This window comes from Petaurus breviceps, unplaced genomic scaffold, assembly GCF_028583685.1.
Source record: "Petaurus breviceps papuanus isolate PSGF00001 unplaced genomic scaffold, PetGlider_PUasm1.0 38, whole genome shotgun sequence".
NCBI lineage: Eukaryota > Metazoa > Chordata > Mammalia > Diprotodontia > Petauridae > Petaurus > Petaurus breviceps.
The window spans coordinates 31126532-31142302 of NW_027186304.1; the positions used below are offsets into that span (position 1 = coordinate 31126532).

A 15771-nucleotide genomic window follows, 5' to 3' on the forward strand; every position below is an offset into this window, starting at 1 on the left:
GAGTCATTGCTTCAGAATTAGATTGGAGCAAATGGAAGCTAATGACTTTATGAGAAATCAAGATGTTGTTAAACAGATCCAAACAAATGAAAGAATAGAAGGCAATGTGAAATATCTCATGGGAAAAACCACTGACCTGGAAAATAGATCCAGGAGAGATCATTTAAAAATTAGTGGACTACCTGAAAGCCATGATCAAAGTAAGAACCTAGAAATCATCCTCCAGGAAGTTCTCAAAGAAAACTGCCCTGATATTTTAGAACCAGAGGGCAAAATAGAGGTTGAAAGAATCCACTGATCACCTCCTGAAAAAGATCCCAAAAAGAAAACTCCTAGGAATATTATAGCCAGGTTCCAGAATTCCCAGATTAAGGAGAGAATATTACAAGCATCCAGGAAGAAACAATTTAAATATTGTGGAAACACAATCAGGATAACCCTGGATCTGGCAGCTTCTACACTGTGGGATCGAAGGGCTTAGAATATAATATTCCAGAAGGCAAAGGAGCTGGGATTAAAACCAAGAATCACCTACCCAGCAAAACTGAGTATTATCTTTCAGGGGAAAATATGGTCATTCAGTGGAATAGAGGACTTTCAAGCATTTTTTATGTAAAAACCAGAGTTGAATAGAAACTTTGACATTCAGATACAAGAAGCAAGAGAAGCATGAGAAGGTAAACAGGGAAAAGAAATCATAAGGAACTTATCAAAGTTGAACTATTAACATTCCTACATGGAAAAACAATAATTGTAACTGATGAAATTTTTGTCAGTATGAAAATAGTTGAAGGGAATAGAAATATATATGTATCTATATATGAGGGTATATAAGCATATGAATACATATGTGAACATGTGTATATATGTTTACAGGTATACATAGATAGAGGGAACAGGACCAATTTAACAGGAAGGGATGAAACTTAAAAGGTGAAATTAAGAGGTGAGAAAGGAATATAATGAGAGGAGATAAGGAGAGACAGAATGGGGTAACTATCACATAAAGAAGAGGCAAGGGAAAATGGTTACAATGGAGGGGAAGAATAGTAAGGCAAAGGGAATGGGTCAACCTTATTCTCATTGAATTTGGCTTAGGGAGGGAATGAAATACACACTAAATAGGGTATCTCACCCTACAGGAGAGTAGGGGGGAAGGGGATCAGAGCAGGGATGATGTAAGGGAGGGCAGGCTGGCGGGGGAGGGAAGTTGGAAGCACCCACTTTTGAAAAGGGAAGGGATCAAAGTAGAGAATAGAACAAGTGGGAGGTGGGATAGGAGGGAGGGAAATAGAGTCAGTCTTTTACAATATATCTACTATGTTATTGTTTTACATTAGCTACACATGTACAACCTATACTGAACTGCTTATCTTCCCAGTAAGGGTGGGTGACAAGGGAGGAAAGGAATGAATCTTTAATTCAAAGTTTTAAAATCAAATGTTTAAATATATATACTATTATTAATACTATTTTACAGGTAATTGGGAAATAAGATATACAGGCCCTGGGGCATAGAGATCTACCATGCCCTACTGGAAAAGTCAAAAGGGATATGGGAGAAAATATGGGAGAGAGCAGATTGGAGGAGGGGATATCCTGTGGGACTGCTATTTTGGGGGCAGTGGGTAGTTGAAAAACAGGGAGAAAATTTGTAACTCAAAATCTAGTGGAAATGAATCATGTAAATCAGAAGTTAATAAAGCATTTGAAAAATGGGAAAAAAAAAGAGATTACAGGGGACCCTTTGCTGGCAGTGAGTATAGCTGTCAATGATTGGCAACTCTATTGCTCATATGCAGTTCTATGTCACAGTTCCAGAGTGAAAAAGAGCATTTGTGGTTGGTCACAAGGGAGCAGGGACCTTAGTTATACTTCCAAAGCCAAGAGAAGAGCTAGTGCTTGGGGACCAGGGGTCCTTCCTAGGTAAAGAACAGATTATAGACCAGGAGAGCAGTGACCACACCTCTTCCCTGATCACTCTACCTTGAAAGCACTGAAAATGGGCAGACCCCAAGAACTAGCTCTGAAAACAGCAGCACAAAAAAAGCCTGAAGCTTGGGGCAGTGCCTCCCCACCCCCATGTGAGCAGAGCCCAACTTTAACATGAAGTTCAAAGTCAAGAAATAGGCTGGAAAAATGAACAAGGAACAACAACAACAAAAAAAGAACTTGACCACTAAAAGCTGCTACAGTGGCAGGTAAGACCAAGATACAATCTCAGAAGATGACAATGTGAAAACAGTTAAAAGCAAAGCCTCAGAGAAAAATTTTAATTAAATCCAAGCCTAATAAGAATTCCTGGATTAGTTAAAGAAAGAGATAAGAGTGGTAAAAGAAAAATTAGGAAAAGAAATGAGAGTGACACAAGAAAATTATGAAAAAAGAAATAACAGCTTGATAAAAGAAGCACAAAAAAGTACTGCAGAAAATAACATCTTAAATGACAGAATTGACTTAATGGTAAAAGAGGTACAAAAATTCACTAAAGAAAAGAACTCCTTAAAAAACATAATAGACCAAATGGAAAAGAAAGTACAAAAACTCACTGAAGAAAATGATTCCTTAAAAATTAGAATTGGCAAATTGGAAGCTAATGACTTGATGAGATATCAAGAAAGAATAAAACAAAATCAAAGAATGGAAAAATAAAAGAAAATATGAAACATCTCATTGGAAAAACGACTCACCTAAAATATAGATTGAGAAAAGTTAATGTAAAAAATTATTGGACACCTCAAAACCATGATTTTTAAAAAGAGACAGAAATCATATTTCAAGAAATTATTAAAGAAAACTGTCCTGATATCCTAGATTCAGAGGACAAAAAAGAATTTGGAAGAATCCACCAATCATATCCTGGAAGGGATCCCAAAATGAAAATCCCAGAAATGTTATAGCCAATTTCCAATGATCCCAGTTTCAAGAAGAAAATATTGTAAGAATCCAGAAAGAAACAATTCAGATATCATGGAGTAAGTCAGGATCACACAAAATTTAGTGGCTACCATGTTAAAAGAGCAGAAGGCTTGAAATGTGATATTCTGGAAGGCAAAAGAGATAGGATTACACTTAAGAATAACCCACCCAACAAAAATGAATATAAAACATCAGGGAGGAAAATGGATATTTAGTGATACAAAGGACTTTCAAGCATTCCTGATGAAAAGGCTAGAGATGAATAGAAAATCTGACATTCAAACACAAGACTCAAGGGAAGCATAAAAAGGAAAAATAATTAATTATTATAAGGGACTCAAAGAAGTTAAACTGTCTATGTTCCTATATGGGAAAATGATATGTACAACTCCTAAGAACTTTATCATTACTAGGGCAGTTAGGAGTCTAAATAGACAGAAAGCATGAATATAAGTTGATTATGTTGGGATGATCTCAAAAAAAAAAAGAAAGAAAGAACGAAAAAGGGCGATACACTAAGGAAAGGGGAAAAGGAGAGGTAGAATGGGGGAGATTTTCTCACATAAAAGAGGCACACCAGGAAGAATTTTCGTAGTGGAGAGGTTAATGAGGAGGAGGATGGTGGGCAGTGCTTGAAATTTGCTCTTGTTGGAATTGGTTCGAAGAGGGAAGAATATACATACACACTTAATCGGATATATAAATCTGTCTTAATAAATAGGGAAATAGGAGGAAAGGGGGATGCGAAATATGGAAACTGAGGGGAAAGAGATGATGAAAGGGGGCAGGTTAAGGGAGGCAATGGTCAGAAGCAAAACACACTTTTGAGGAGGTACAGAATAAAAAGAGAGAGAGAAGGATAAACAGAAGAAAATAAAATTAAGGAAATACACAGTAATCATAACTGTGAATGTCAATGGGATAAGCTCACCCATAAAATGGAAATGAATAGCAGAATGGATTAGAAACCAGAATCCAAGAGATGCGCTTGAAGCAGAAAGACACACCGAGAGTTAAAATAAAGGGCCGAAGTAGAATCTAATATTCTTCAAATGAAGTAAAAAAGACGGGGTAGCAATCACGATCTCACACAAAGCAAAAGCAAAACAAGACTAATTAAAAGAGGTAAATAGGGAAACTTGTTATTGTTGCTTGTCCCTCATTCTCAAAGATGACCAATGACATCAGGAAGGTGATATCTTGACTTCCAAGGGAATTGAATTTAAGTGAGGCAGAGCTGTGCAAAATCATCAACCTCACTCTCTCCTCCAGAGTCATCAGAGTCCAATGGCAAGACAAAGTTCAAGACACCTGGCAATGGCCCCAGATGAAGTTGGAGATGCTGGCCTTTTTAAGGTCTTTCCCAGGGCTCAGTTTGTGTGAGGCAAAAGATGGCCTAGTTTGCCTTCCAATCAAGGAAACTACACTTAGCTAAAAGGTACCATAGACAATGAAGCAATATCAAAAAAAAGTTATAGCAAGTTTCTCTGATAAAGGCCTTGTTTCTCAAATATGTAGGGAATGGAGTCAAATTTATATAAATGAGAGTCACCCCCCAATTGATAAAGAGTCAAAGGATATGAACAGGCTGTTTTTCAGAAGAAGCTATATATAGTTCTATGAAGAAATGCTCTAAATCACTATTAATTAGAGAAATGTAAATGAAAACAACTCTGAGGAACTTCCATCACATCTATCAGAACTGACAAATGCTGGTGGATATGAGGGAAAATAGGTACACTAATAAACCAATAAACTGTAAACTTGTCCAAACATTCCGGAGAACAATTTGTAATTATGCCTAAAGGACTGTAAAATTGTATGTATCCTTTGACTCAATAATACCACTAATAGATCAAAGGGAAAAGAAAAAGGATCTATATGCACAAAAATATTTATAGCAGCTCTTTTTGTGGTGGCAAAGTATTGGAAGTGTTCATCAATTGGTGAATGACTGAATAAGCTGTGGCATATGATTGTGATGGAGTACTAGTGTGCTATATGAAATGACAATGGGGATGGTTTCAGAAAAACATGGCAATACCTATATGAACCAGTGCAAAGTGAAGAAGCAGATCACTGTACACAGTAATAGCAATATTGTAATGATGATGATCATCTGTGAAAGATTTGGCTGCTCTGAACAATATAATGATCCAAGATACTTCCAAAGAACTCATGATAAAAAAAAATGCTATCCACCTCCAGAGAGAGAACTGATGAACTCTGAGTGCAAATTGAAGTATGATTTTCTCACTTTATTTTTAGAGGGTGTTTTTTGGCAATATGGTTAATATGAAAATATGTTTTACATGATTTCACATGTGCAATTAATAGCATTTCCATGTCTTAGCAGTGGATAGCAGGAGAAGGTGGAAGGAAGGAGAGAATTTGGAGCTCAAAATTAAAAAAAAAAAAAGAATGTTAATAAATAAATAATAAATGTTGGGAGTTTTTTAAAATGTGAATCTTCACATTTTCCTATGGTAACATTTCTATCTTGTCTTGAAAGCACAGTATTTAAGAATACAGGTTTTCCTACATTGAAGATCTTCTTTGATACATTATCAAGTCAGATCAATAAATATTTCTTAAGTGCTTACACTGCCAGGAACTGAGCTAATAAAGCACTGAGAATAAAGAGACAAAGAGAAAGCTAGTTCTTGCCATCAAGGAGCTTACATTCTAATGGTGGACTGACAATGAAGAATGTCATCCACCTCCAGACAGAGAGGTGATGGACTGAAGAATGATACATTCATTTTTAAACATGGCTAATTTAAGCATTTATTTTTCTTGACTATGTATATTTGTTGAAAATACTCTGGGGGGGTTTTCTGGGGGATGAAAGGGAGAAGAAATAAATTCTTATTTAAAATAAAAATTAAATTAAAATTTAAAAAAATTAAAATGTATAAATTTTTAAATATGAATAATTTATGTTATTATATTTACAAATATGTATATATGCTTGTATATCACATGTAAATAAATAAAAGTATTAAATTTTATTAAAGGTTATGTTTGGAATTATCTCTATTATAATAATCAGCATCATAAATTTAAGTAGTAGAGTCTTAGATAAAGCTTTGAAAAAATTTCTTCTTTTCTTCTGTTAATAGTAAAAGAAACATCTCTACTCTCTTTTTCTAGCTATAGGGGCTCTCCTTAAAGAGTAGCCTTTGCCTGTGTAGCAGAGCATTTCTTATAGTTGATTTAAAAGAAGTAAATTTGAAAGGTGATAGTTTTTTTTAATGATCTCTTTAGATCTGAATAGTCTGAAATAATTTGAGGAAAAAATAATAATTAAGGACATTTAAATAGCACTTTACAATTTGGAAGGCATTGTATACACATTATTTTATTTAAGCTCCAGAATAATCCAATGAGGATAATACCTCTACGTATTGTAATCCCCATTTTAAGGTTTAAAAAAAAAAAAACAGGGTTTGGAGAGAATAAGTAAATTATCCATGGTCATGCAGCTAGTAAGTGTCAAAGGCAGGATTCCAATAGAGGTCTTCCTAATTCTAAGTTCAGCACTCTATCCACCATGGCAGTGACCTCTCCAAGCAACTAAGAGTTTGGGTCACAGGAAGGAAGCAAAGAAGAAAACAAATATTTATTAAACTCTTACTGTGAACCTGGCATTCTTGGAAGTTCCAGGATGAACCAGGAGTATAGTGCATATGATTTTAAAGTCCAGGGGAAGTCAGAAACAGAGCCAGGAGGAGAAAGAAGTTTGGCACAATAGTTAAAATACTTGCCCTAAAATTCAAGATATGATTTGGTTTCTCCTCATAATGACACAACTGTCTTATTCTGAACGCACATCTATCCCATTTTCCCACCCACAGACAAGGAAGGTAAACCCTATTCCATCCTTCCCTTGCATTGACACCAATGAGACAAAATCACTTGGGAAAATACATGTTATCATTATTGGCAACTTAGGAAAAAAAAATGTTCCACAAAAATCAAGCAACTGTAGTGGCTTACATTCTATTGGGAATAACGCGCTTATTTATACCTTTTATTACTTACAGGAAGGAGCTGTTGTTAGGAGTCATAATATTCAGATGGCAGGTTGGATTATTAGGAAATATCTGTTCCTGAATATTTATAAGTAAGGATCATATGAATATTGCTTCAAAGGTCATGTTCTTGCCTTCCTGGGCAAAAAAAGAGAAAACAATAAGCGATAGCTTAAATTCTTCTATTCTATCTAGGCCCTTAGATATTTCAGTGAAGAAAACCTAAGGGGAAAGGATTGTTTTAAAACCATGAGTTGACTCCCCCTTCTCCTCGCTCTGAGCTTGGGTTTGACCTACAGTGACCACAGAAGATGGAGGTGCCTGTGTGTCCGGGATGCTCCAGCAGGTACACGGTTTCACCACGTCAGTGGACAGACCATTTGCTAGTCTAGAAGGTTGATAAGCTACTACTTTTTGTTCTACTATGCCTAAGAAAAATAAACTGGACGAGGCAGAAAAGGAGACACTCAGAGTAATAAAACTTCTGCAGGATCCCAAAATGATTGATTCAATTATGAATCCCCATATGAAGCATTCTATTAAGAAAAACCCCAAGTGACATAACAGCAAAAGAGAAGTTTTCCCCCATCCCAGCCAACCTCATGAAATTGCTTGCTGAAAATGGTTGTCCGAACAATACCCCAGCAGTCATTTCAGCATTTTCTACCACGAGGAGTGTGCATCGCGGAGAAGTACAATGCTCATTTACTACTGCATCTACTTTAGATGATGCTACTCTTTCACAATTAAAAACAGTCCTGAACAGCTTCCTAAGGAAAGGCCAAGAACTGAAAACAGAGGTTCAAACTAATTCTCCAATCCTGGCAGGTCACGTGAGAGAGACATAGGGTCTTCAAGAACCAAGATCCAGCAGCTAAGCAGGATTACGAAGTAAACTGTTTGAAAGAAACATTTTTCCATAGCTCATCAATGAAACTTCTAAAACTTGTGAAAACAATAAAGTACTTAGAAAATTTAAAACCACCACCTCAAGTGCAAGAAACTACTGCTCCTGAAAAGACACCAGGTCCCCAAATTCCCTTTCCATGTCTGTAAGAAGAGAAGTGGGGTTGATGATGACAGGGGAAAAGAAGCAGGGGCGGATGGTGCCATTTGTATGGACAAAACAAATCGAGTGGGGAAAAACTTCCTAAGTCAAGTAGTTTTCTGTTGTCAGCACCAAAGCTTACCGGCTACTGTAATTATGGACCAGCACAAGAGGCAAAGGAACTCATTCCTCCTTCAGGGCAATGAGCTTATTCCTCCAAGCTGAATCACTGGGTGGACTTTCCAAGTATTCCTCCCTATCCCCTCTGGAATAGTGCATTGGGAGCCCTGAGAAGAGATACAGGGACTCTATCTGGTAATAAGGAGTATATACTTGGAGTATGAATGGACATTGTAAGGCAATTGGGCACACGTCTGGATGCTTAGTGGACTTCTAAGTATATATTACTATAGGTTGTGTCACAAATTGGTATATTAATTGAACCACCATCACTATCTTGGTAATAGGTAGACAATATGATATTTTCAAAACCATTCTGTTCCCTGATCTATAATTAAACTTCCAGAGATTTTAGATTAATGAAAAACTATTATTATGCTTTTGTATATCTGAATTTTGATCCAGACATCAGGGCTTTATGTATGTTGCCCTAAAAAGGAAGCTTTTCTTGCAATACTCAGATGCTTTTGAAGAATCAACAAGGTTATAGGGTTTGAACTGAAAGTGCCCTCAAAAGTCATTTATTCTAACCACCTTATTTTGTGGATAAGAAAACTGAGGCCCAGCGAGGTTAATTAACTTTTCTGAGTATAGCTTTGGTGAAATTTGTTTCAGCTTCCTCATGTGCCTATTGGCCATGCAAATCAACTCAGGAGCAAGTTGGAATTAGGCCAGGTCAGGTTGGTAGAACAAGTAAGCTCTGCCCTACTTCCTACCAGCAAACAAATTCATGGTGCTACGTAAATCAAGAAAAATGGATTCTATCATTTATTTAAAAAGCCTAAAAAACTCCCTTTATTCTTATCCAGACTTCAAAACTCCTCTATTTTACCCCTCATTTCTTCATGTTTTTCTCCAGACTCTGATAAAGAATCAGTCCACCTTGCCAGATTCACTTCTTTATGTGTACCCTTGTTCTCATCCTTTCAATGTTTATTACAATTCATTTGTAAAGATATCTAGTCCTGGGTCCTTTTTTTTTCCTTTAGGAGATCCTTTATGACTTATTAAATTTATTTTTCTGAAATTGGGTTATTTAAATTATCTTTCTTCTGTTAATCCTGTTATTTCATATTTCTTGTCAATATTCATTTCATTTATCAGTTTTCTTGATACGTAATCAGATCATATCTAGTAATTTCCTTTCCTCCTTGCATTTGTTATGAATTTTCATTTTTCTTTCTGTCTTTCTTTTTTTTCTATATTGACAATTTGGTTTTCCCCTCCTTTTTGAGATTGAAAGACAATGTTGCATAGTAGATAGCAAACCAGCCCTGAAACCAGGAAAACTTGTGTTTAGGTCTTACCTCTGATACATGCTGGCTGTGTGACACTAGATGAATTAGTTACTTGATCTGTCAGTAGTCTAGGCAATGCTCCAAGACTATCACATGCAGAGAATGTACCAACCTACAGTAGTAGGAATTTCCTCATCTGGCAGTTCACTAAGCAAATGAAATCTGAGACCCAGTTGCTATTTCTGTATTATTTGATCAGAATAACTAATGATTTGCTTATTTTATTAGTTGTTGTTTTTAAAAGCTTCTAGTCCTATTTATCAATTCAGTTGTTTGAAGTTTTTTAAGGTTTCCAGTTTTGTGCATCTCTTCCTGGATTCTTAAAATTGGTTAAATTACGGTTGGAGGTCACTAGGTTTTCAGCTATTGGTTCCAGCCTCCACTCATGGCATTTCCCCATGGTAGGGGATATAGGTTCCCCATTACCCTAGTTCCATTAGATACCAGCAGATTAGCTTTTACACAGAAATATTTACCTTAAAAGGTATAATAAAAATATACAAACATACTCCCCTAACATGTAGGAATTTCTTCTCTCTTTGTACCACCGAAGTTTTGAGAGGGGAAGGAGATTAAGTCGGTATCTTAGATAGGTTGCCAGAGAGCACAGTTCTAGTTCCAAGTCCAAAACTCCCCAGGCAACCTGGCTTCTTATGGCTTCCATGATGGGTGGACTGACTGGCTGGCTGGCTGATTGCACCACCCCGCCTACAGTCCAGGCTCTAAGGTCAGACAAGAGAATGAATGGTTCAGTTGGGTACCCGCACCCATTTGATAGTGGATGCAGAGGCCTCCATTCTAAGCAATCTGGATTTGTTCCAAATGACACATATAAGGCAAACTGGGCATGCCTATATTTTTGAAATATGGTGTCAGCATTTTTGTTTGGTCATGGTTTTCAGGGAGACTAAGTCTTAAATCATTTCTCTTAGACCTACATTTCATGTCATGTGCTTTCATAATAGATACCTTAAACTTTCTTCTGATTTTTCAACCTTTTTACTTTGCGCTTTGTTGTCGTTCAGTCATTTCTTTTGTGCCTGACTCTTCACGACCTTATTTGGGGTTTTCTCGGCAAAGACACTGGAGTAGTTTGCCATTTCCTTCTCCAGCTCATTTTACAGACAAGGAAACTGAGGTGAACAGGGTTAAGTGGCTTACCCAGGGTCACACAGCTTGTAACTATATTTGATGAGGCTGGGTTTGAACTCAGGGAGATGAGTCTTCCTGACTTCCGTCCCAGCACTCTATCCACTGGGCCACCTATTTTTACCTCTTCCAAACTTTTATTTATTTTACAATTTCATTTCTTCTAGCCATTGTTGTAGGTCAAGCCATTTTTTTCACTGAGTCTCCACTTGTAGTTATTATGGGGTTACTCTCTTCTATATTTCTTTATTCTGTTCTGTATTTTCTTCTGTTCCTGAGATTTTGGGCTCAGATTGGGATTTTGTGCGTGGGCTAGTTCTATACAGTACTCTTAGATGGGTTGGGTATGCCTGGTTTGGTCTTATCTGCTCTGTAATATGGATGCGACTGCTGCTGCTGTTGATCGGAATAGTCTAGCATTCGACTCTGCCCTCTGTCAGTCAGTCAATAAACATTTATCAGGTGCCTCCTATATTTCTGTGCATATCTTGTTGTTGTTCCTGTTCTGCCTCTGAAGAGGACCAATGACATCACATATTATATCCCATCAGCACAATGTTAACCCCTTGAGGGCAAGAACTATTGCATTTTTATCTTTGTACCTCCAACACCTATTACTAGCCATGGCATATAGTAGGTGCCTAATAAATGTTTGTTGATTCGAATTGATTCCTCTTACCATGATTTTTGTTTTATCCTTGTTAACTTGTAGCTGGAAAGGATGAGGCCAATTGGAAATTGTTTGTATTAGATGTTTTTGTAACTTAATTGAAGAGCTACCTGAGGAAAAAAACAACAAATATTTCTTAATATTAGAAGTTTTGAGGTTTGGTTGTTTTTTTTTTCTGTCTAGACCTGTGTTGAGTGAGGAAATTCCACTCAACCGATGAAGATTAGCAATTATAATCTTCAAGAGATGCCTGGGGGGGGGGGGCGGCCAGGTGGCGCAGTGAGTAAGAGTGCCAGCCCTGGCTCGGGAGACCCGGGATCGGTTCTGACCTCAGATACTTAGCACTCACATAAAAATAACTGGCCATGTAACCTTGAGCAAGTTACTTAACCCCAGTTGCTTAAAAAAAAAAAATAAGAGATGCCTGGGGTCACTGAAAGGGTAAGTAATCTGTCCAGAGTCACATTTACCAGTTTGAGTCAGAGTTAGGATTTGAATCCAGGTCTGAGTCTGAGGCTGGATCTTCATCTAGCACTCAATGTTACCTCTACAGGCTTAATTTTCTTTTATAAATTCAACCTAATTCTACTTGGTATTAAAGTTTCCTTTCAGTTATTAGAATATTTTCTAAACACATTAGAACGTTTCCAGGGACAAAATCAGAGCAGCAATCTCTAAACAGTGAATCAATATCTACTGTTAAATCAGCAAGTTTTACCCAGCAGCTCTCCAAGTCTTCTGTCATTCAGAGACCTCTTTCTAGGGTGGCCCATTATCCACAGTTTCTTGGATTCCCTTCCTGGCAGGGGGCACAAGGTCGCTATACCTTCTCTCAAACCCCTCTGGGAAAGCTCATGAGGCAGCAGGAAAGGAAGCAGAGGTAGAAGAGAGGCCGCCTTGATATCCCTACCTACCCTAAACCACAGTCAGCTAAAGATGAGGAAATGACATGAAGGAAAGAAAGGTCTATGGTATATTGAAAAGAGCCCTGATTATAGAATCAGAGGACTTCAGCTCAACTCTGACCTCTGATACTTCATGGCCTATCTGACTAAGTGTAGCACCAGCCACGCTGACATGCCCAGGATGGCTGCTAGCACAGGTTCTTAAATCTGCTTTACAAGGAAAGATAGCTGTTCAAGAGGTCAACAACCTTTTTTAATTACACTCACTAATACAGGGGGAAAGTCAGCACCCTGAACTTCAGAGAAAATACAAGCAGAGAGATAAAGACCAACAGACAGGGCTCTGACTGCCTGAATCAACTCTACACTTTACATACATCCCTGGATGGAGAGAGCCCTTATATCAGAGCAGTTGGGGAGCTCTGAACATGCAGCCACTCAGAATCTCAATCAGGGAACCACAAGATCCTTCTCATAAGCGAGCCCCCAAAGCAAAATACCAACTCAGAGTATATACACACTTCTCAGAGCCAGAAGGCATCACAACCGTGACTCAGTGCCTAACTAGAAATTAGCAAAAGTTGTGAAAGCTTTCCTACAAGCAAGCTTTCCTACAAGCAAGCCTCCCTAAGCAAGCTTTCCTTATGGGCCCCATTTGAGGCCTGTTAATGGGCAGGGAAGATCTTAAATCCCATTAACGTTACACTAAGTCCATCTCTTTGGTCCTCAGTTTCCTAACCTATATGATTAGAGCTTTGGACTAGATGGCCTCTAAGGTCCCCATTAGATCTATGTTGTTGTTCAGACATTTTTCAGTCTTATCCAACTCTCCATGACCTCTTTTGGAGTTGTTTTTTTTTTTTAAAGCAATCGGGGTTAAGTAACTTGCTCAAGGTTACACGGCCAGTTATTTCTGGGTGTGGTGCTGAGTATCTGAGCCTGGATTTGATCCAGGTCATCCCGACACTGGAGCCAGTGCTCTTACTCACTGAGCCACCTGGCCGCCCCTAAGCAATTGGGGTTAAGTAACTTGCTCAAGGTTACACGGCCAGGTGTTTCTGGGTGGGTGCTAAGTGTCTGAGCCCGGGATTCGATCTCCAGGTCTTCTCAACACTGGAGCCGGTGCTCTTACTCGCTGTGCTACCTGGCCGCCCCCTTTTGGAGTTTTCTCATGAAAGATACTAGACTGGTTTAGCATTTCCTTCTCCAGTTCATTTTACAGATGAGGAAACTGAGTCAAAGAGGGTTAACTCATTTGCCTGGGGTCACACAATTAATAAGTGTCTGAAGCCAGATTTGAATTCAAGGAGATAAATCTTCATGACCCCAGGCTCATTATCCACTGTACTACCTAAAAGGAGAAAGTATAAGTAGTAGATGTGTTATAGCCTATGAAAATAATTCAGAAAAAATTCTATATGTAACATGGAAGCTTTAACAAAAGAATGTTTACTTCAAAAGACAATAACAACATCTATACAAATTTGCTCCCTCCAACACAAGTGGCATAATCCTCTTCCAGCCTTGTACCACCACAGTCTCTGGGGAAGAGAAGGGGATTAGGTTTATAGCTTAGCTCTGTTCCCATAGAAGGCAGTCTTAGTTCCCAGTCTCTCCCCTACCTCTGGCTCAGCATCCCAGGCACCTTGGCTTCTCAGGGATTCCATTCTGGGCTGGCTGACTGACTGGCTGCATCACCTGGCCTTCAAACCTGACTCCAAGGTCACCATGGCTCAAACTCCTGAGTCCCATGATAATCATCTCCAGCACCTGAAACTGGGGAAGACCCAACACAGAATGGGGGAGTGGGGGGAGAAAGCAACTCTACCAAATCCATTTCTTGTAGCAGGGTTAAAATAAAAGGAACAGGGGATGGCAAGTCCTTCTCTTCCCACTGGTTCAATTCATGGCATCCATGCCAGGCACAGAAAATAGGAATTCATGCAAAAGGAGTTGGAAAAGAGAATGAAAGGTTCATTCTTAGCAACTTTAAAAGATACGTACAGGGGCAGCTAGGTGGTACAGTGGATAGAGTACCAGGCCTGGAGTCAGGAAGACCTGATTCAAATTCAGCCTCAGACACTTGACACACTTACTGTGTGACCTTGGGCAAGTCACTTAACCCCAATTGCCTTGCCTTACCCCCTCAAAAAAAAAAAGATACACACAGCCATTGAAAGGAGGCTCCCCCCATCCAAATGGTAGCGGACCCATAGTTCTCCATTCTTAGCAATCTAGTTATGCAACAAAGGTCCCTCAAAGGTACCTACATTAAGGGGCGGCCAGGTGGCTCAGCGAGTAAGAGCACCGGCTCCAGTGTCGGGATGACCTGGGGATCGAATCCGGGCACGGATACTTGGCACCACACCCAGAAATAACTGGCTGTGTAAACTTGAGCAAGTTACTTAACCCCGATTGCTTAAAAAAAAAAAAAAGGTACCTACATTAGTTGAATGAATGTAGCACAACCTGGTATATTGGCAACATCCTGGATTTGGACACAAAAAGCCCCTCAGTTCCCAGCTCTATTACTTATTCACTTGTGTGAACTTGGGCATGTCATCAAATCTTTTGGGCTTGATGGCTTTACTTATGGGTAGCTAGGGGGTGCAGAGGATAGAGTACCAGGTCTGGAGTCAAGAAGACCTAAGTTCAAGACTGGTCTCAGATATCTGCCAGCTGCATGACTCTGGGCAAGTCACTTAACCCTCTTTCCTCAGTTTCCTCATCTGTAAAATGAGCTGGAGAAGGAAATGACAAATCAGTATTTCTGTCAAGAATGCCCCAAATGGGAGAACAAAGAGCGGAACTTGACCGAAATGATCAAACAACAGCAACGACAACAAAACCCTGAAATACAAAACCTACTGAAAGAGATTCTAATTCAAAATGTAATGTAAAGCCCTTCCACATGTAGGGAAATGAAATGTTTAATGTTTTGTATTTAAAAATATTGACCCACTAAAATGCCAGCTTACTTTAACTCAGAAGGCTGTGGTATTTTGTTATTCCTCACCTTAAGTCCACTGGAATCTGTGTTCGTGGACAGGATACATTTTCTTTTTTTTTTTGCGCTTTCTGTAGGGGAGAAGGCTGGGCAATTGGGTTAAGTGACTTGCCCGAGGTCACACTGCTAATAAGTGTTAGGTGTCTCAGGCTGGATTTGAACTCAGGTCCTCCTGACTCCAGGGCTGGTGCTCTATTCACTGTGCCACCTAGCCGCCCCCAACAGGATACGTTTTCACTGCATGACATTTGAGCAGTTTTCATGAAAATGAAGCAGATGGATGTCTTGCATAAGGTAGATCCACAGCAATTCTTCCCACTCCCAGGGTACTAGTTAACACAGGACTAAAGCAGAGTGAAGGGTCTTATCAAAGAGAATTAAATTACTTGCCCAGTGGTCACATAGCTAATAAGCAGCTGAGGCCAGATTATCTCTTAAAGGGTCTTTTAGCAAGTTATCAGGTCTTCGGTGCCACAAAAGTTGGGGCACAGTGCAGAAAAACGGGCATAAATAAGAAACACAAATCATGAAACCTTAGTCTGGATATACTGGTTACTGCTG

General features: G+C 38.8%; 1 pseudogene; it reads left to right on the top strand.

Moving 5' to 3' along the window:
- The first annotated feature begins 4931 nt into the window (after positions 1 to 4931).
- LOC138169944 (ATP synthase subunit O, mitochondrial-like) lies at positions 4932 to 7848 on the top strand (annotated as a pseudogene).
- The last annotated feature ends 7923 nt before the right edge of the window (positions 7849 to 15771 follow it).